Source organism: Dermacentor albipictus, chromosome 8 (assembly GCF_038994185.2).
Source record: "Dermacentor albipictus isolate Rhodes 1998 colony chromosome 8, USDA_Dalb.pri_finalv2, whole genome shotgun sequence".
Taxonomy (NCBI): domain Eukaryota; kingdom Metazoa; phylum Arthropoda; class Arachnida; order Ixodida; family Ixodidae; genus Dermacentor; species Dermacentor albipictus.
In genome coordinates, this window is record NC_091828.1 from 22,467,640 (window position 1) to 22,489,383 (window position 21,744).

Sequence of the window (21,744 nt, forward strand, 5' to 3'; positions counted from 1 at the left end):
CAATTCTATCAATATTATGCTTCCTTATGTCAGCTGTTTTACGCTTGTTGATTAACTTCGAAGGTCCAGCCAGTTCTATTCTAGCTATAGGGTTAGAGACTTTGATACATTGGCGTTTCTTAATGAGATCTTTCGTCTCCTGCAATAGTTTACTGGTTTCCTGTCTATCGAAGCTACCACCTACTTTTATTGTACACTCCTTATTGATGCCCATAAGACTTCGTTCAATGCTTCAACACTAAGGTCCTCTTCCTGAGTTAAAGCCTAATATCTGTTCCGTAGGTTGATACGGAATTCCTCTATTTTCCCTCTTACCACTAACTCATTGATCGGCCTCTTACGTACCAGTTTCGTCCGTTCCCTCCTCAAGTCTAGGCTAATTCGAGTTCTTACCATCCTGTGGTCACTGCAGCGCACCTTGCCGAGCACGTCCACATCTTGTATGATGCCAGGGTTAGCGCATGTGAAGTTTATTTCATTTCTAGTCTCGCCATTCGGGCTCCTCCACGTCCACTTTTGGCTATCCCGCTTGCGGAAGAAGGTATTTATTATCCGCTTCTTATTCCGTTGTGCAAACTCTACTAATAACTCTCCCCTGCTATTCCTTGAACATATGCCATATTCCCCCACTGACAAGTCTCCAGCCTGCTTCTTGCCTACCCTGGCCTTGAAGTTGCCCATCAGTATAGTGTATTTTGTTTTGACTTTACCCATCGCCGATTCCACGTCTTCAAAGAAGCTTTCGACTAGCTGGTCATCATGACTGGATGTAGGGGCGTAGACCTGTATGACCTTCACTTTGTACCTCCTATTAAGTTTCACAACAAGAGCTTGCACCCTCTCGTTAATGCTATAGAAGTCCTGTATGTTACCAGCTATATCCTTATTCATCAGGAATCCGACTCCTGGTTCTCGTCTCTACACTAAGCCCCGGTAGCATAGGACGTGCCCGCTTTCCAGCACTGTATATGCTTCTTTCGTCCTCCTATAACCTCACTGAGCTCTATTACATCCTATTTAATGCTCGCTAATTCTTCCAATCGCCCTGCATGTACTATATTCATGCCATTTTTTTTTACATAGGGTTCACTACATGACGCTGCATAAAGTAACTTAATCATGCCTCGGCTCTTATAAGCGATAAAAACTGCGCGCAATGCCAAAGCATGTTGGCTCACTTTACGTAGTAGCCCAGCCTAGAATGCGCAGACAATGCCTTGGCGTCCGCGGCTCTCGTTTCGTTAGACTGACAGGGAAAGAGACCGTAGTTGCATAGCGGCTATATAGTGTTGGGCTGCTAAGCACGAGGTTGCGGGAACAAATGTCGGCCAAGGCGGCCGCATGTCAATAGGAACCTAATACGAAGGCACCCGTGTACTTAGATTTAGGTGCACGTCAAAGAACGCGAGGAGCTCCAATTTATTTCAAAGTGCACTACTACGACGTGCCTCATAATCAGATCGTGGTTTTGGGAAGTTAAAACCCCCTAATTTAGTTCTTTTGTTTCAATGTGGAAAGAGTGGCTTTCGACGTGCGGTCGCAGTATTGAGATGTTTGTGCATTGCGGGAGATGTTTGCGAAGCGTTCGTTCCTAATTTGCTTTATGCGCTGCACTCACGACCACCTAGTACGCGCCATTGATAAACGCAACAGGCGCATGAAGTTTCGATATATTAACGTAACCACAAATGAATAAAGGAGGCAGCATCCACTCAAAGAGACTGTTCATTACATTGACGGCTTCGATCACGCATTTTCTTCTATAACAAGTCTGAAAACGTCTGACGCGATTTCGTTCTACGCGGCAGTTTGTATCCCAATATTAGGTTTCAAATGCCAAAAGATGCGACTATGTGCCCACGCAACGCTTTATGATCGTGCGTGTAACAATAAACCCTTTACGGCAACTCGTTAAGTGACCACTTGTTCATAGTTGCAAAGGAGACGCCGCTGTATTTTTTTTTTCATATTCATATCACAGCTGGGTTTACAGCATGTTCACTCTCCCACTTTATTTTGCTTCATCTTTTGCGGCCTACTGAGGGCAATATATTGTTTTGAAAATGATATAAAAATGCGAAATTTTCACAGAACGTTTTCGCAGCCGTGCGTACAAGAGCTTCCCAGTGCATCCTCTATCCAAATGACGCCACCACGGAACGATGTGCCGCTGCTTGTTTCTGAACAGGTGCGTTCAGACAGTTTTAGGCCCTACGTAGTTTTGACGCGAAGTTGCACTGTCGGGCTTGTTGCCACCGCGTAATGGACGCAAAAGAAGTAACGCACCTGAAACCAGACAAAAGGTCGTCACATTAGGCGCAGTATTGGCACATGTGCGTATTTATCTTTCTCTACAGCTTTTTAGCGGATAACAAACGTTAAAACTTACCGCTTGGCGCTCGACTCGCCTGCATAATCGTATAAATACGTAATAGTCTATGGGCTTCTCCGCAGAAGAAAAGGATAAGGGGAGCCAAAGTTAGGCATTTACACGATAAAATTAGAGTCAACAACGTTCTTTATGCAGAGCATCGACACACGAATAAGCGATACGAGTGTACTGCACTCCCATAGAATGATTCTGAGTGAACTTTGGAAAGCAAAAACTTAAATATATTGAATGTGAATGCAAAGCACATGCTAAATAAGGTCGAAGATATCGAAGCAATTATTCTAGAACATGAACTAGACAGTACAGTGATTTCCGAGACATGGCTTCATAAATATATTATATACAGCGAAGATACACCAAATTCTTATGTAATGTTTAGGAAAGATCGGGATAGTAAATGTTGTGGGGTTGCGGTAATGATTCGCAATAATATCAATTTTGCTATAATCCTTGCTCCTGTTGACACTGAGGCTTGCCCCAAGACAATTTTAGATAACCACGCCGTCCGCATTGGTGGCTTTATACACCACCAAATTCACCAGTTTAAGTTCTTTTAGGTCTGCGACACTTTCTGGATTACAATACGCGATATGGTGATATTATACTCGTAAGGGACTTCAACCTATCTGGAATAAGCTGAAATGATTGCTCTCCTGGAAAAACAGAAATTCTAAGTTATGAACAAGTCCTAGGACATGATTTGTGCTTTAGTTTAAGCCAGGTGTTGGGCGACGATACAAGAATCAGTGTACGTCCTTCATTTATCCACTACCTTAGTTTTATGTAGAGTCACATGATGCCTTTTCTATTTGACTGAAGCCAGTGTGGTATCTCTGACCATAAGCTAGTAGTGTCGTCTTTACACCTTTCCCCCCTCACCACGCGCCTTCCTCTCATGAATGTCGTTTTAAACTATGCTTGCGCTATTGACGTTGGGCACTAACATTTTTCGAAGACTCTTTTGAGACATTTTCTGAACTTTGTCAGCTTAACGAGTGCCCAGACTGTCTCTGGGAGTGCTTTCTTTAATTTAGTCACCTCTTGTATACAACAGTAGATATGTAAGCGTATTAAGAGAACTAGTAGTAGAAATCCTCGGATAAGTAGAGACACATTATACCTGAGAAAAGACAACTAAAACGGAAAACTAGGAACTTTAAGATTAATTGTAGAACTCAACTTCGATCCTCCATTTGACGTCTCGGTAAAGAACTCAAACTCCTGAAAGAATCTAAACAAGAGTTATTCGGCATTACAATCCCGAGACTTGTAAGAGAGGCACCTGACAAATTTCGTGTATATATCAACCCATCGTTGAATGATCGCTGAATGGCACTGTCTAAGAAATATGCAGCCGCTGAGAGTTTGAACGCATATTTTGCATGTATGTTCACAAAATATTATGACACTCTGTTATATGTGATAGCCCCCCTATTCAGACGTGGAAATTACCGAACAAGGTGAACTCAACCTCTTGCTAAACTTGAACCTAAAAAATGGCCCGGGCCTCTTGGCATTCCAAGTTAGTTTCTGTGCCGGTACGCCGAAAGGAATTCAAAATACCTCACATTAATTTTTCGCTCTTCGCTTCATAGCGGTTCTTTCCCCAAGGTGTGGAAGCAAGCTAAAGTGATTCCTGTACTCAAAAACGGCGGTCTGGACCATTTATCAAATTATCGCCCTGTCTCGATTGCTAATAGTTGCCCAAAGCTGCCTGAACATATTATTTCAAAACAGTTTTTTTAAAATTTACCTTAAGGTAGCTGAAGCGCACAAAGACACGAACGGGGGAAAGAAGAGACAAGGCGCTACTTCAAACTGATTTTATTTGCAAGAATCCCGGTACATATACATTCACCATTCAAGTCATGGCGCATGCGCCACAACAAATGATAATTCACTGAATAGCTAACTATGTGAGATGATGCCCCATCACGCACGTTCATGCCTACACGTGCCTGCAGAACGCTGTGATTACACTATGAAAACATGAATGGGTAAAAGATGTTAGCCAAGGGGTCATCAAAGAATAAAATGATGAGAATAAAAAGCTAAGAAGCGCTATAATCTAGGTGCGAACAAAATAGTATAGGACACTGAAACAGCTGCACACTCCGGGCACCAAAGGCTAGTCGGTCAGGAAAGGGGAAAAAAGAGGGGAGGGGAGCAAGGACGATTGATAACAAAGTGTGGTGCTCTCCAACTCTTAGTGTTGTGAATAACAAAGTTCTTTTTTCGACAGCAACAAGGAAAGGGCGCTTACGCAATTAGGGACTAAGCCATTCGACGCATGATGCTTCGAGAAATTCTCGGGCGAACTATGTCTATATCTTTCGATTATGACAGTCTCGTCTAAAAGCAGGGAACAGTCATGTGTACCTGTGGCGCAGTGCAATGCCATACTGCTGCCCAATGTATGATTTCATTTGATGTCGTGCTCGCGCAGGCGGTCATTCATACATCCGGCCTGTCTGGCCTATGTAAACACGTCCACAAAACAGAAGTATTTTTGCAAATGACACCACGCTTGCATGTCAGATAGCCTCCGACGTGATTCATGCTGCAGGATTTGGGTCATTCACCACTCACATTCACGCGCTTGCACAACCTACCGAGTTAATTGGGGGCCGAAAATATAACCCTAACTACGGTGCGTCCCCCAGCCTTCTTGATTCTATCTGATCCTAGGTGCACATACGGGATGACAGTGTTTTTTTTTTCCTGTCGTTATATTTTGGTAGTGCAACACTGTTTCTTTGTAGTTGATGCAGCAGGTATTGCGCAAGGTCTATTAAAAATTACGGAAACTTGCTTCTTCAAATTGCTTGACTTGCGAAGCAAGGCTCTGTGCCATTCTAGGTGGGCTTGACCGTGTAAGTGCCTTTTCCATAGCGATGAGTGCAACCGCACGTTTCAGATACTTGGAGTGGGTGGAGTCAAATGAAAGAAGGCGTTTTTTCGACCTCGGGGTGTACATCCAGATGGCATGCTTTGGGCGAAATGCAAATCCATATCAAGAAAGCGGATGTGATCATTACCAGGGATTTCCCAGGTGAGAGTTAGACCAGGTAACGCTAAGCAGAATTGTAAAAACAATTCTATTTTGTGTGTGGCATCTCCTGCAGTCCCATTGAAGATGACGAGGTAATCGGCGACGAAGCGGAAGATTTTGACCACAAAGGGGAGCCCGCTGTTTTCAAGGTTTCTGTCAAACTCGGCTAGCAGAACGTGAATTCACACTGCTGCGAGAGGTGACCCAATGTATATGCCGGCCTTTTGCACGAAGAACTTCCCGTTGTGATTAACAACTGTGGACGCTACATATAAGGCTAATACGTCAATAAATTTGTTAATTCGGGAGATGACAGTGTTGTAGAAACGAATAGCCCCATAGTCGTCAATTCCAGCCTGAACTACTTCCGCGGGCGCAGCGTGCGGCAAGGAATAATAGAGCTCCTTGATGCCTACGGAAAATTCGTATATGGAAGGTTGACAAGAGGCCTCGAGGAATTCAGATACCTCACCTGGCCCTTTCACGACAAACGGGTTGTTGACGTTCAGCAGCGAGAGGCCTTGTTAAAGGAAAGTCCCCACACACTGCTGCCAAGTTCCTCTCTCCGTCACCAACACTCGAAACGGGAGGGAGTCCTTGCGGGTTTTTACAGTGAAGAGGCGGTGAGGCGCAGAAATTTAGTACATTTCGCAGAGTAGGCGAGCTCTGATGAGCCCGCAGCCTCGCAAAGCTCGAGCACTTTCTTCTTCGTCTTGCTCGAGAGAAACCTTTTGGCTGGAACAAAGGTTTCGTTGATAGCGTAATCCGCTTTTTTGCAGTAGACATCAAACGTGAGCATGACAAAGCCTCCCTCTTTGTCCAATTGAATATGTTTAGCTTTCTTTCTTTTAGTACTGTCACCACCTCAAAAACGGCACGCTATTTGACCCTCATCAACATTTGTGGGGGACCATCAACGCTGCCCCAGATAATGCGATCCGATTCAGGTGGGGTGGCTTTTCTGGCTGTGGTCGCCCCAATGCGAGAAGCACAGTATTGAATGGCCTCAGGGCAATACAGAGCTTGGGACTCAAGCTAAGGACGTCTTCTACAAACTTGGGCACGTCGGTATCACTTATTTTCTTCGCTCTACTATTACGCTTTTCAGAAGCTCAGTTCTTCAGTAGTTCTGGAAGAGTTTTTTTTTTTTCGAAAAGAATTCCGACGCCTGTGTCACCGTCTGAAGTTCTTCACGAAACCTGGCGAGGGATTGTCCACGCGAGGGGGGAGGGGAAGGGCTACTTGTCACAGGCTACAAGCAGGCAGTCTTTCAGCAAACGGATTTGCCTCCAGGACTCAAATCTCAGGAGGCGGCAAAGGAGCAGAGCATGGTGGCGAGAAGACTATAAAAGTTCAACTGGGGGTGCGACCGACGGTGGAACGTAGGCCCCTTTTATGGCGAAAGTAAGTAATCTGGCATTGCATGTGACTTCAACGATGAGCGAAGGAAACATCGAAGGGTCTAGGGGAACACTTTGAGAAAAGAAGTTAGGTGACGAAGATATATATGAACAAACGTCTGGATTCGAGCAAGTTGGGGCGGAATTATTCTCCTTAAGGCAGGTCAAGGCTGTTAAAACTGGCCTGCGGAGGTGCCAACATGCAAAGTTTTGCCAGCCAGGTGCGACAGCGGCGTCTACATTTTCTGGAAAGCCGCCGCCTGCCTCTCGCCAAACGGCGCCACAAAGTCTACTGAGTACGGAGGACAATACGCCACGTCCGCGACTCTTCGTCGCGGGATTGCCGAGGGGAGTTCGACGAACCAGGCTTTGTTTCTGAACACGCCACCGTCGATCTGGTCTGCCCTGAGCGGGGGAGTCCCCTAAGGAACTCATTTGGCGGCTCCGTACCACGCACCTTTCCAGACGTAAGCCCCGAGTTCTGCGAAGACGGTCTCGCCTCGGTAGTGACCGTGAAACCTGTGCGGAGGTGTGTGTGTGTAAGCCCTCCCGCTAAAAGGCGGCTTGGCTACGATGGCTGGTCGAACGTTTTCCCTCACCTTGGGATCTAGGGAGGACAGAGTGTTTATAACAGCTGTTGTGCGGCTGCTTAGTGTACTTTCTCTCGCAGTCATGCTAGACTGATGAACTGCAATGTCTTTATATAGATACTGGATATAAACCCATATTCCTAAATCTCGATGAGAAGCAGTCCTTCCCTTCAACAACGCTCTCAGCGTGGATAAGTTGGACGACGGCATGGGCCAGCTACCATCTAATTCATGTCCGACTCCAATCTTGACAACTGGTTACGAGCGGTGGGATTGACCTCCCAACCCTTACAACTGGCTGACAGCGGTGAGACGGACTTTTCGACGTGGTGCTGTGTCTGCGGTGAGTGCTTGGTTCTTGCTTTGACTCTCTAGGCTTCATTTTGTAGTTGTTCTGTTTAGAACAGTAGGCAAGCTAGATTGTTGATCGTTAGCTAGGTTGTGTTTTCCTAGGTAGGTTTAGCGAGCAGGGCCAAGGCAATTGTGCAGCAATCGCGGAGTTAGGGACACTGCTGAGACGAATTGTTAATTGTTGGTGAGGAACTGGGCCTAGATATACGCAAGGAAAATCTAAAATCGGAATTATTGGAGCTAATTTCCGAACAGGCCAGTGAGGAAGAAATTGAAATGCGATTGGAACTTCCGAAAAAAAGAGAGAAACGGGACGGAGAGAGAGAAGAACGGGACAGAGAAGAACTGGACCGAGAAAAAGAGGAATGCGATAAAGATCGCGAGTTAACAAAAATGCAACTTGACCTTGAAAGCAAATATTTGGAGTTGTCTCACGGAAGTGAAGGGGCTCTGGGACGATCAAGTGAGGTAGAATCATACTGCATGGACAGGCTATTACAGCCATTTGAGGTCGGAACCGACATAGCCTTGTTCCTAAGCAATTATGAAAGGACTTGCGAGAAGATTAACTTCGGTCCGAGTACATGGCCACAGCGGTTGCTGTCTATGTTGCCATGTGAGGCAGCCGAAGTAATTGCCAGACTCAGTGCACAGGATGCATACGATTATGCGAAAATTAAGGCTAGCCTCCTGAAGAAATACCGCCTTTCAGCCGAAGCTTTTCGGCAAAGGTTTAGAAGCACAGGCAAGAAATATAGCGAGAGGTATCCGGAGTTTGCATATAGCTCAAAGGCAAACCTAGTCGAGTGGTTGAAAAGTGCGGAAGCGTACGAGAGCAGAGACACTATCATTGAATACATGTGTCTAGAGCAGTTTTACAAAAGCATCCCCCAAGCTGTAAGTAAAGGTGTGGGTGGAAGACAGAGGAAATGCAAACATTATGGAAAGGGCGGCGGAATTAGCCGAAGAATACGCAACGCGCAGAAAGCTGAACGCCGAGGACGGTAATTGGGACAGTCGAAATGGACCGCGGAAGCCATTTCCGTTCAAAAGGGGTTCGCAGACTAGACGACCGGAGCCTGTTGACGTGGAGGAAAAGCCCGCAGAAAAGAGCGAGGAGAAACCTAACGGGGAAACCGTACATAAAGAGCAAAAAAGAAAATTCCAATCTTTTAGACCGATCCGCCGCTATAAGTGCCACAGAGTGGGACATATCTCTGTGAACTGCGGAAAGCCTAGCGTAGTTTTTTCCTACGTAGATGAAAAGGACGAGAGTATGGAACTTTTAAGCCCCTATCTTCACAACCTGCAAGTTAATGGCAAACCATATCGGGTGCTAAGAGACAGTGCCGCCACGATAGACATTGGCCATCCGTCTTACGTGATGGTTGATGCCTTCACTGGAGAAGTAGCATGAATCAAACAAGTTGTAGAAGAACACAGCGTGTGTCTGCCCATGGCCAAAGTCAAAATCAGTGGACCATTCGGGGAGCTAGTGACCGAGGCTGCAGTTTCCAAATTTTTCTCACTGCAGTACCCTTACATTCTTTTCGAATCTGTGACTGCGTGACAAAGGCTTAAACTGGGAGGCATTGACCGGAGGCCAAGCTCGAAAAATCGCGTCGCTTTCGCCTGAAAATGCACAAGCTGCTCCAGCGGAAGCAGGAAAAAAGATAACTTCAATACGGGAATCCGAGCTAGGCCCGAGGGACAAAAAAAACTGTTGAGGAAAGGCTACCAGCTGACCAGCTCAACGAGAGCGTATCACTAGGGTGTCAAAGTTCACCCCTGCAGGAAGAGCGCACTGATGCACTCGCAAGTGAGACACGGTCGTTACTATCACCGGCCTCAAAAAACTTTGATCAGCTCTTACGTGTGGACAGAGAGTCACTGGCAGCTGAGCAAAAGAATGATGACAGCTTAGCTAAATTACACCACACAGCTAAAGAAGGCATTGCTAGGCGCAACGTGACGATACAAGAGAGAGGAGGATTGTTCTATCGGCACTACAGAGATCGAAAGGGTAGGATTCTAGATCAGTTAGTCTTACCCACTAAGTACAGGGAGGACCTTTTGAGTCTCTGTCATGGAAATGAGGGGTCCGGTCACCTAGGCATAAACAAGTCAAAGGAAAGATTGCTTATGGAATACTACTGGCCTGGCTGTTTCAAAGACGCAGAAAACTTTGTAAGATCATGCGACGCCTGCCAGCACTCGGGTAAACCAGGAGACATATGGACAGCTCCGCTAAAGGTAGTGTCCTTAATAACAGAACCTTTCAGACGACTTGCGATAGACACGGTAGGCCCTCTAACAAAAACAGAATCGGGTTACAGGTACTTGTTAACCATGCTGTGTCCGGCTACAAAGTTTCCAGAAGCAATCCCTCTGAATGAGCGCAGCTCCATGGAAGCAATAGACGCGCTTTTTACAGTATTTGCAGGAGTTGGGTTTCCAGCCGAAATTCAGGCAGATCAAGGGTCAGTATTCACGAGCGCACTGACTTTCACATTCTTGAAAAAGTGCGGGGTAAAGTTGATACACAGTTCCGTCTATCACACTCAGTCAAACAGTGTAGAGATGTGGCATTCAGTACTTATGCGAGTTTTGCGTGCGCTCTGTTACGAGCACAAGGAAGACTGGGAGAACTGTCTGCCGGCAACTTTGTTTGCTTTGCGAATGGTTCCACATGAAGCGGCAGGGTTCTCGCCAGCGGAACTAGTGTATGGGAGGACACTCGTTCTCCACTAAGAATATTAAGAGAGATGTGGGAGGAAAGAGGAGAGAGTCCAACAGTGGTGGAATGCGTGCTAAATCTGCTGGAACGGCTAAGCGTAACACAAGAACTAGTCGAAAAGAACATGGGAGTAGCTCAAAAGAACGCCAAATTCTGTTTAGACAAGAATGCGAGGCTTCGTACGTTTAACGCCGGAGACCAGGTAATGATCCTCAAGCCTTCGAAAAAGAACAAGCTTGAAGTTCACTGGGACGGGCCCGTTAAAGTGTTGCACAAACTTTCAGATACTAACTATGCTCTGAAAATGCCCTGTCGCAGGAAGGAGGTGAGGATATATCACTGCAACTTGCTGCAGCCGTATGTAGAGCGCAGCGGAGTCGTTAACTATGCCATCAAAGAGCACGATGGCACTAGTACCAAGTTTAAGGAGTATAGGGCGACCTCCAACTTCGAAATCGGCCTAGAAGAAGAAGTAGAACACTCGGTAATCTCGCACGCTCTATGACCCGAGCAGCTAGATGAGCTAAAAGAGGGGTTAGGGTATTATATCGACAGGTTCAGCGATCGGCCAGGTAGAACCGAACTAATAACGCATGAAATAGAGCTGACATCAACCGAACCAGTAACAGGGTGTCTCCAAGACAGAGAGAGATTATGGAGGCAGAGATACAGCGCATGCTAGAGTTGGGAGTTATTGAGCCCGCTGAGAGTGACTACACGTCACCGCTAATACTGATAGAAACCCCTAACAAGGACCCTCATCCGTGTGTTGACTACAGGAAGTTAAATGCCATCACTAGGGATCAGCTGTACACGATGCCCAACATTGAGGAACGAATTGAAAAAGCTGGCGCTGCTAACTATATTTCAACTATGGATCCAGTTCGGGGGTACTGGCAAGTTCTTTCAAAAAGTACCAGCCGCTATGCCGCATTCATTTCACCTGTACGCACTTCTCGCCCTCTCACACTCAGCTTCGGCCTGAAGAACGCGCCGTTTAGCTTCTCTAAATTAATGGATATTGTCCTAAATGACTTGCAGGAGTTCGCCTTCCCATATCTTGATGATGTAGCAATTTTTTCGGACAGCTGGGAACAACACCTCAAACAGGTGTTCTCACGGTTGAGGGAAGCCGGCTTAACGATGAAAGCGGAAAAGTGTAGATATGGTTGTTCGCAGGTTGCTTATCTGGGCCATGTTGTTGGCCAGGGCACGAGACGGCCGGCCGAGCTGAAGATAGCTACGATTGGACAATTTTCTTAGCCGCGCATGAAAACAGACCTTCGTTCATTTTTGGGACTTGCGGGGTACTATCAACGGTACATTCCGAATTACTCGCAAATGGCTAATCCTTTACCGGACACCCTCCGACAGGGAGTACCGAGTAACGTACACTGGGATAAAGACAAAGAGAACGCTTTCCAAAGTTTGAAAACGCTATTGGTTTCTGGTCCTGCGCTTCGTGCGCCAGACTACAAAAAGGAATTCATAGTTCAATGCGACGCAAGCGGCAGAGGTAGGGCGTGGTACTTAGTCAGGTCGGCGACGATAACGAGGAGCATCCTATCCTCTATGCCAGCCGTAAACTAAATGTAAGAGAGGAAGCCTACAGCGCTTCAGAGACGGAATGCGCTTGTTTAGTTTTGGCTCCCAGAAGTTGTCGTGTTACTTGTATGGAGCGAAGTTCATCTTCGAGACCGACCACTGTCCTCTGACGTGGCTCAATCAAATGTCCCACAAAAATGGCCGCTTGCTCCGATGGAGCCTCACTCTCGAAGAGTACAACTTCTTTGTTAGATATAAGAAGGGAAAGTTGCATAGCAATGCGGATGGTTTGAGAAGGCTAATTTGAACTCTGCGTTTAAGGGTCCGCCTAAATTTTAGGGTTGTTTTGTTAATTTTGTTAAACCAAGAAGATCCCCTCTCATTTAGCAGGGTTCCCTCCATGATTGTTCAATTTGTCAGCACGATATTAGTTCAAAAATTGGCACAGCGTAATGCAGCATTTTTTGTTTCTGCACTTATATTTTTCTCTTTTGGAAGCCTATATAGCGGGTCTAAAGTGGGATCCAGGTACGTCATCTCGGCGCAGAGCCATGTTGTGGCGTTCGGTTTGCAGTTGCCTGTCCTTGGATTTTTTTGGGCGGTGGCATCATTACACAAGTGGTCGCTGCGAGCCAAGGCATCACCCCCTGGCCACCAGCCGCTCTCTTCCTGCCCAGCGGTTGTCAGTGCTGGACAGTCGACATTTTCCGGGCCATGAAGGCGCTGTTAAGAACGGCTTGCTGAGGTGCTAACATGCAAAGTTTTGCCAGCCAGGTGTGACAGCGGTGTCTACATTTTCAGGAAAGCCGCCGCCATCCTCTCGCCAAACGGCGCCACTAAGTGTACTGTGTGCGGAGGACAATACGCCGCGTCCGCGACTCTTCGTCGCGGGATTGCCGATATGAGACCGACGAACCAGGCTTTGTTTCTGAACACGCCACTGCCGATCTGGTCTGCCGTGAGCGGGGGAGTCCCCTAAGGAACGCATTTGGCGGCTCCGTACCACGCACCTTTCCAGACGTAAGCCCCGAGATCTGCGAAGACCGTCTCGCCTCGGTGGGGACCGTGAAACATGTGCAGAAGCGTGTGTGTAAGTCCTCCCGCTAAAAGTTGGCTCGGCTACGATGACTGGTCGAACGTTTTCCCTCGCCTTGGGATCTATGGAGGGCAGAGTGCCACCCAGCCCGACGTAAAGCTCCTGCGCACTTCATGGAAACCAGTTATAATGACTGTTGCCGTAGTCTGTGTGAGGGCTAATGCTAGTGCTAATTCCTCTGCTTTCTGTGTTGTTCCATCTGGTATGGTGGCGCTGACGAGGAGATCCGTCTTTGTCGTCACCCCGACTGCTATAGCTCTTCTGCCACAGTATGCGCCTGCATCTGTGTAAACTACCTCCTGGAGAGGCCCGCAAGTCCTGCCCGCCGCCTTAGCTCTTCCTTCGAGCTGCCCTTGGTGATAGGCAGGGAGCATATCATTTGGTGAGGGATGTCGCCAATCTTCTGGAATTTGTCCGGGATTTAGCATCTGCAGGGGAGTTCCACTTGACTTGTTTATGAAATTGCTGTCCTGTTCCGGTCTGGAGAAGTGGCCCTGCATTATTTCTTCAATCGCGTTATAGAGACCCACACGGAGAAGGCTGTCTGCGGACTTTCTCATAGGGAGACCAAGGGCTTATTTTTTGCTTTGTGGATTTTCGAATGACTGTGCTTAGTTTGTCGATTTTTGCTGGTACCACGTACGGCGCTGCCGACGTCACTCTAGAGAGGCTAGAGGCTCGAATGAGGTGGATGGTGTCATTGCCTTTCATGCATCGGTGTCTGTTTGTTATGCTATGAATTATTTTTAAGACATGCTGCGTCGTCCTGTCGAGGCGTTGGAGCATCAGGTCGCATAGTGAATCAACCAGCGCTGGATTAGGGGGTGGGCTAAGGGGGCTGCAGCCCAGGGCCTCACCTCGGACAGTAGGAGAAGGGGGCCCATTTATTTTAACCTGCTTAGTATATGGAACCATGGGCAACGGAACTACGAGCGACATGTACAAAGCGAGCAAACCAGAACGAGCAGACGGGGCCCCCGCCTAATGTAACAGCATGCGTTTAGCCTTATCATTTGGGGAGAGCTTGTCAAGCTGTAAAAACAGGAATCCCCCGCCACCTCGGCGGGGCCCTCTTTCTCACGAAGCGCGGTGCGTTTGCTTCGGCGAGTTTTCGTGGTTTCCTGTCAGTCCGTCTGTCCAGTGCTGACTGGAAAGGAGGAGCAAGGAAGAAACACCTAAAACATGTGATGTGGGATGAGGACCTAAATCTCCCTTGCCCTTCGTCACACTCATGCCACCCTCCACCTCTCAAATAGTTCAGCCGTTGTCCTTCTCATAAAAAGGATGTGCTGCAGTAGCCAACAGTGCATGACATTCGACTTTACGGTGATGGTAATTTGGGCGAGTGAGGATGAGTCCGATAGCAGATGATGATGTCTAATGGCAGAATATAGGCAGGAAATGAAAGAAGACGTCACTCGTGCTTCTGTCCACGTGCCGTAGGGCATGGAATGTTCACTGTTCAGGCTAGGGTTGTGGAAGAGTGAAGGGGCAAGTTGGAGAGCTGGACCCAAAGGCCTGATTCCACGTCACATTCCTGCCTAGTGGCTGCGCACCCTCGCGCACGCTCGACGAAAAAAGGTGAGACTGGCCGCCAAACTTTCCAGAAAGATGCCGAAAAAGATGACTCAGAGGCGACGGAGGGCGCGTAACTTCGCCTGCGCTAGGAGTCACCCTCTCCCCTTCGTTCTCGCTCTCGGCTTCAACGGGGCAAAAGAAAATTGAGAACCTCCCCAAACAGACGATTGCTCCTAGCCAATAGGAAGACGAGACCGGAACGGGAGGAGAGAATTTGTACGGAGAAGGAGGGAATTTCTACGTCTATGAAAGGAAGTTGATCGCAGGCTGCGATTCAGCCCCGAGCTGCCGGTTAAGCTTGCATAAGCCCGCCTGTTAAGGAGCTCCCGGGGGACGCACCATTCCCGGCCAACCACGCACCATCCAGGCAGCGTGCGCCAGTCATCGGGGCGACCACCGTTGGACACACTGCGGTCGCGTCGGACTGACGAAGTGCCCGGTGAACAATTAGCATCCATTCATGCGAAAATGCTCAGCCGGAAGCATCAAAGTTGTGCGTCTAAATGAAAGACGAAGTTAGAAAGAGAAGAGCGTGAAAAGAAGCTACCAAAGATGGCAAAGCACCTACTGAATGCAGCTTCCGCGGAACAGTATGATCGCTCTACCCAGAGTCCGTGTCCAACTCCCAATAGTACCGACTGTGCTTCTGTGGAGGACTTGCCAACTGACATCACCTTGGTTTCCTGGCAAGAAGCAAGGTTTGACTCATCTTGGTTGTCTGGATCCTGTGAAAACGGTGCCAACCTCGGTCGTCCATATTTCCCAGCAACCGACGCTTTCCGATCCCTGTCCTTTTCCTGAGTCAGCAACGGTTATGCTACTCGGCCGGGCCCCTGCCCCAGAGCTCCAGATGTCCGGTCCGCCACGCCCGATTTATACTACTGCTGATCAACCGGTGCCAAAACTCCCCGATGAGCCTCCTTCTACTGACGAGCGCCAGAAAACAGCACAGTTTCGCTTCAAATAATCATGTTCCCACCCACAAAGTGTGCCTCCAGAGGACGAATCAGACGGCTAATCGTTGCGGCAACAAAGTACATACACCCCCGCAGCAAGAGGTACGTTGCGAGATTCTCCGAAGTGACCCTGCTAAGTGACCGGACGGTATTACTGACAGCTTTCGGAGTGTATGCCTTGAAAAAGGCCTATTGTATTTTCGAAATCGGGCAGAAAATTTTCCGTCTTCCGAAAGGCAAAACAAAACTCAGAATCGCTATATGTCACCTCATCTTTTCGTGCAAAAGACTATAAATGGGGAGGCGTACGAGCGACACTTGTTAATATACTCGGAGTCCGAAGGTTCCGTTTACTGTTTCATGTGCAAACTATTTTCGATTTCAAGCAACCCAAGTGCTTTCACTACGCACCGCTTTTCTGATTAGAAAAGAGCAGAAGACAAGGTTTCTCACATGAAAATAGCGTCGACCACCGGAAGTACGTGGCAGCATGGCTATCCCTCTCTAACTCGAGCGGCACAATCGACAAGGAGCTGGTTAAGCATCTTGTCACTGAGACCGCTTACTGGACAGAAATGTTGAAGCGCATAGTCGTTGTAGTTAAGCTTCCAGCTGAGCGCAACCTAGCGTTTAGGGGCAGTGGGGAGATTTTTGGTTCACCGAGAAATGGCAATTATATGGGAGTGCTTGAGCCCACTGCCAAGTTTGATCCATATCTAGAGGAGCACATCAAACGCTACCGGAACAAATGAAAAGTTCACCCATCGTATCTGTCAAAAACCATTTCTGATGAATTTATCAAGCACATGGCAAAGGCTGTCAAGGAACGTCTCGTTGACGAAGTGAAACGTGCAAAATACTTCTCTTTAATTGCTGATTTGACTCCAGACCTTACTCAAGTTGATCAGCTGTCAGTTGTTTTACGATACTATTTAAATGGGAAAGTGTACGAACGCTTTCTTGGATTTGTTCCAATTGAATCACATACCGGCTTTTATCTTTTCGGTACCGTGATGTCCCTCTTGACGACCAATGGCATCTCAATTTATGATTGTAGGGGCCAAGCTTATGATAATGGGAGTAATATGTCAGGAAAATATAAGAGACCGCAAGCTCAAATCAAACACCTGAACGAATTGGCATTCTACGTCCCTTGTGCTGGTCATTCCCTTGGTTGGCGCGTGTAGCGTTGACAGTTGCCTTGAGGCAGTCAAATTCTTCACTGTAATTCAGAGACTGTATGTGTTCTTTGCTGCCTCACCAAATTGATGGAGGTATCTTTTAGACAGCATGGGCGGAACTGGCCAGCAGCTTGTTTTGAAAAGTCTCTCTGAGACCAGGTGGTCAAGACACGCTCAATCATATAAGGCCATTCTGAAAAAATTCAATGCAGTATTGTGTTGCCTTGAAGCTATATCAAAGAACGAGGAAGAAAACAGTAGCACTAGGAACTAAGCGCAATGTCTCTTCAAGAAAATGAAACAACTAGAGACTGCATTCGTGGCGATTTTATGGAATGAAATCTTGGAGAGCTCTCACAAAACGAGCGTAGCACTTCAGAAACCAGGCCTAGACACTTCAACTGCTGTAGACCTGCTGAGCTCTCTAGAAGGCTTTGTTAATTCTTTGCGACCTCTCTTTGATACCTTCGAAAAGAGAGCACGCCCGCTAAGTACCAAGCAATGTTGTCAGGGTGAGGGCAAACGTATCGTTTTGAGCAAGCACTCCGACGGAAAAAGCGATTGTGGGCTACAAGGTAGAAAAAAGTTTATCGTAGATACCTACAGTGCTGTACTTGACAGTCTAGGCTCTGCTTTGAGAGTGCGAAAGGCTGCATACACTGAACCCTGCGATAGGTTCGTATTCTTAAAATTGCTGACATAAGTTAGTTGGGACGAGGTCTCTCTGGCACAACAGGCTGAGAAGTTGGTGAAAACCTACAAAAATTATTTGGAGCCAGCGTTTTCCGCTGAGTCGTTCAGTTTGCGAACTTTCTGCACAACTCTGTGTGCCAGGACACGACTCCCCTGGGAATAATGAAGTTGCTGCACAAAAGAAAGCCTATTGATGTGTTTCCGAACCTTTCTATTGCTTTGCGAATGTACTTAAGCATAGCCGTGGCAAACTGTGAGACGGAATGATTGTTTTCCAAGTTGTGGCTGATAAAAATTCGCCTTCGTTCGAGCCTCCTTGACGACATGGTGAACTCGCTTGCTATCATGTCCATTCAAAGTGACCTCCTCCGTGATCTATCCTTCGAAAAGACTATATCTGATTTCGCCAAAGTGAAGGTGCGAAAGATGCCATTTTAAAAGAGGACTGTTTGCGCTATACATGAATAGTTCCAATAAGTTCATTGTGATGCCTCCCAGCCTCCACGTTGCCAGTGAAATGCTGAGCAGTGTAATTCAAGACATGCAAATTTTCGTTGTTCGTCTCTTGTTTGTTCTTCTTGTGATATTTAGCGTGCTTATAAAGAACTGTATTTTTGTTGTTTTTGATAGTGCCACGTTTATTTGGTGTCGTCCTTTCTTGGGTTACCATTAACGAAAATATTTTCAAATTGTGTTTTGTAATTACAGTTGGTAATTTTCATCTGTATTCTAGTGCATTTTTATGGTGTTTGTATTGCCTTAAGTATTGTACATATGTATTGCATATTTATAGAGAAACGTGTATAACGATTACTGCAGTCTGATGCTTGAATTTTAATAAAGGATGTTGTTGATACAAAAATGCGTCTCCTCAGGGGATTAAACTTAGTGATGCAAACAAAGCCTAGGTTCAGAAGGATCGACATCTGAGCTGTGTTGTCTTTTCTACGTTCTTGTTCGTCTTGAGTGCACTAAACGTTTCCATAAAGCCTAACTTTTGCTGAAAAGAGAATGCAGATTAAGCACGAAGTGAACATATGTGTTAGTGTTTACAACAGCACGCGTTTCAAGGAAGTTTTGTTGCTTTCCTTATAATAATAACAATAATAACAATCCCGTTGATCGCACTTCGTTCTTTTTATTTTGGTGGAATTATATTGAAACGGCATATTTCCAGTAGCGTAGCAGGTGACAGGGGGAAGGGGGGGTCAGTATAAATGAAAGGGGGCCTACATGCGCATAAGCTTAGGGCCCCCATTTTTCTTAATGCGGCCCCGGCATCAGCTTGTATGAGTAGTCCAAGGATTCTGAGGGTCCTGCAGGGCTTTATAACCGGTCCATCTAGGATGATATGTATGTTATCTTCATCCTTCTTGGTGCGACGCCGTTGGACCAAAGAATCTTTGGCTCTTGAGGCGAGCAGACAAGCCCGCTCTCCTTTGCATATTTGTTTACCGTGTCCGCTGCCAGTTGCAAGGTGTCTTGCAGGCCTCCGAGCGAGTCCGTGCCCTTCCATAAGGTCTTATCGTCTGCGTATAGTGCATGACGTAGGTTGGGTATGCTCCCCAGCTGCCCTGGGAGACCCAGGAGTCCAATGTTAGAAAGAAGCGGCGACAGATTGCCGTTAAAATGCTCTGTTATTCGGCCCACATATTTCAACATAATGCCTTTTTATGCACTGAAACACAAAGGTATTTGAAACATCTATGTTTATCTTGGCAAATTTCAGAAGATCTGTAAACTGGTTGAAACTGGTGTCTCACTGAAAGGTCGCCCTATGCCTTGCGAACTCGTTGTCTACAATTCGTGGATTGCAATATGTGCCATAAAGTAAATAATAAGGAAATTGACTGCTTTTTCCGAGTTACTCAATTTTTCATTTTCATTTCTCTGAAAGTAATATGAGCCTGTACGAGTAAACCAGCTCAAAGACTAAGAATTCCGCTCTCCGCAACAGGCCATTTTTCAAAATTATGTATATTCAAAAAAAAAGAGAGCAATGCACAGTACATTTCACTGTGAAGCGACACATGCAACCGGTCTCTGCTTTAGTTTATTCAGTGGCTCAATTCACTGTACGCTTCCACCTGCAGGTTTTGATAGGAGGGCTTAACCGGACTGGTACCAGCTTGTGGGTTCCGTCTCCGTACACCGTGGCTTCTCACTCCGTGTCCTCGGGGCGCCGTCTCCTGATAGTCCTGCTGCTGGCGGGGTCGTGCGGCGTGCTGGCCTTGGAAATCCGGGAATACAGACGGGGACGCGGCTCGGCCAAGTGTGGAAGTGTATGCGGGGGTGAGAGCGGGACCGAATGCGAGGCCGGGTGTAGATGCCTCAGATTCTTCGGCTACAAAACCAACGCGGGTCTCTGCTGGCCCATGTTGGAGCAACCCAAATGCGGCGGTGGCTGCGGCCCCCTCTTGAAGACCTACTGTGAAAGCGGGTGTACCTGCATCTATGACGGCTTCGATGCTTTGGGCTTCTGCATGCCATACGGGACTGCCGAGTGCGGCGGTGAGTGCAGCACCATGTTGGGCACCAGATGTCCGGCCGAATGTACATGCGTACTCCGCCAGCCCCACATAGCGGATGGTGGTGGCACCTGCCGGCGAATAATGTCCGCCCGGGAGTTGTTAGGGCCGAGGTTCCAGGGAAACTGGTCCGACGCAGAATTTAACGAGTGGATTTCGCAGCGAAACTGGACCGATGCCGAATGGACCAACTGGTATTGGCGCGTACGCGCCGTGATTCCTTAGTGGCTATGGTGGTAGGCTGCTAAGTACGAGTTCACGGGATTGATCTCCCCGCCACGGCTGCTGCATTTCGATGGGGGCGAAATGCGAACACACCCGCGTGCTTAGATTTAGACGTACGTTAAAGAACCCCAGGTGGTCGAAATTTCCGGAGTGCCCCACTTCGGCGTGCCTCATAATCAAAAAGTGGTTTTGGCACGTAAAACTACATTATTTAATTTTTTATTGCGGTGGATGAACGGCCAGCATTCTTTCCTCTGGAAATGAACCAATCCATTACTTCTTTTTTTTTTCGTCGTTCACTCCGAATTACAAATTTCATGCTTTTTATGCTTTGAATACATGTTGTCCTGCTCCGTTTTGTTAATAAAGTCAGGCGTCGTGTTTCAGTTGCTTTCGTATATATCGGGTTTTCTTACGGTTCTTTTTTACAGCTCATTCTTCTCATCGCATATGGGTTAATAATTCGCCCCGCCTATCAGGCCGAGCTTGTTTTCTCGCTTGGTCATCGTGACTTTGTTGTGGCCTTGCGCTAGGCTAGACGTTGTTATTGCGCGTTTGACACAAAGCCTTTCTCGTATCTCTTAAAATGTATTTTCTTTTTAAATCTTGCGACTGAAAAAATGTCGGGCATTCATATCAAAGGACACTCCAGTTTAATTCATGTTGCGCTGCTCGGTTTACAGACACAGTCGCCGACTGATTTTCCGGATTTCGCCATGGTACAATCGAGTTCTCCGTATTATGATGCATGACCGTAACCGCTATTTTTCATGACATACGGTGCCTCCCCCCCCGATAATTAGCTAAGGTATGAATTAGCACACATGGGATCGGAGAGCGGCAACCATGCACAAATTTTCCGTCTATCAAGTGGTCGTATGAACCACATATCGTTGGCACTAATATTTGACAGCTTTAAGAATGCCGCATGACTGCCACTAATAAAGCCGTACTTTCGTCGACAGTTCACAATGAACTGACGCTGGTTAGGCGTAGATGTTTCATACCGCCGTGACGGAACATCATCGACGTAGTGGCGTGTGGTCAGCCACAGTGGAAATCTCCTGGTGGGCAAGTTTGGAGCAGTTGACCTTTACGGCAATCGGACCCGGGAGAACGCGCTAGTGTTAGCGGTGACAGAAGGAACAAAGATCCACGGGCGATCTGCTGGTAAGTACGTCGAACTATTAATTTGTGCGCTTACCAAACGGAGCGGCGAAAGCACGTGATAGGCGGCAACTTTCGCACTCATTTCGCGCAACGTAGTCTATTATGGCACTCAAGTATATTATGGCACTCAAGTAATATTGCGCAAGAAAAAACGACACGGACGTAAGAGGGGAAGATACACCAAGCGCAAACTTTCAACTAAGTTTATTGTACCGCTGAATCGGTTTTATACATGTGAAGCAGTGTAGAC

The 21,744-nt window shown here is 47.1% G+C and overlaps 1 long non-coding RNA gene across 1 annotated transcript; it reads left to right on the forward strand.

Moving 5' to 3' along the window:
- The first annotated feature begins 2,052 nt into the window (after nt 1–2,052).
- LOC135912155 (uncharacterized) lies at nt 2,053–20,710 on the forward strand. The gene is made up of 2 exons (XR_010567567.1): nt 2,053–2,188; nt 19,665–20,710. It is a non-coding gene; the product is annotated as an uncharacterized lncRNA (long non-coding RNA).
- The last annotated feature ends 1,034 nt before the right edge of the window (nt 20,711–21,744 follow it).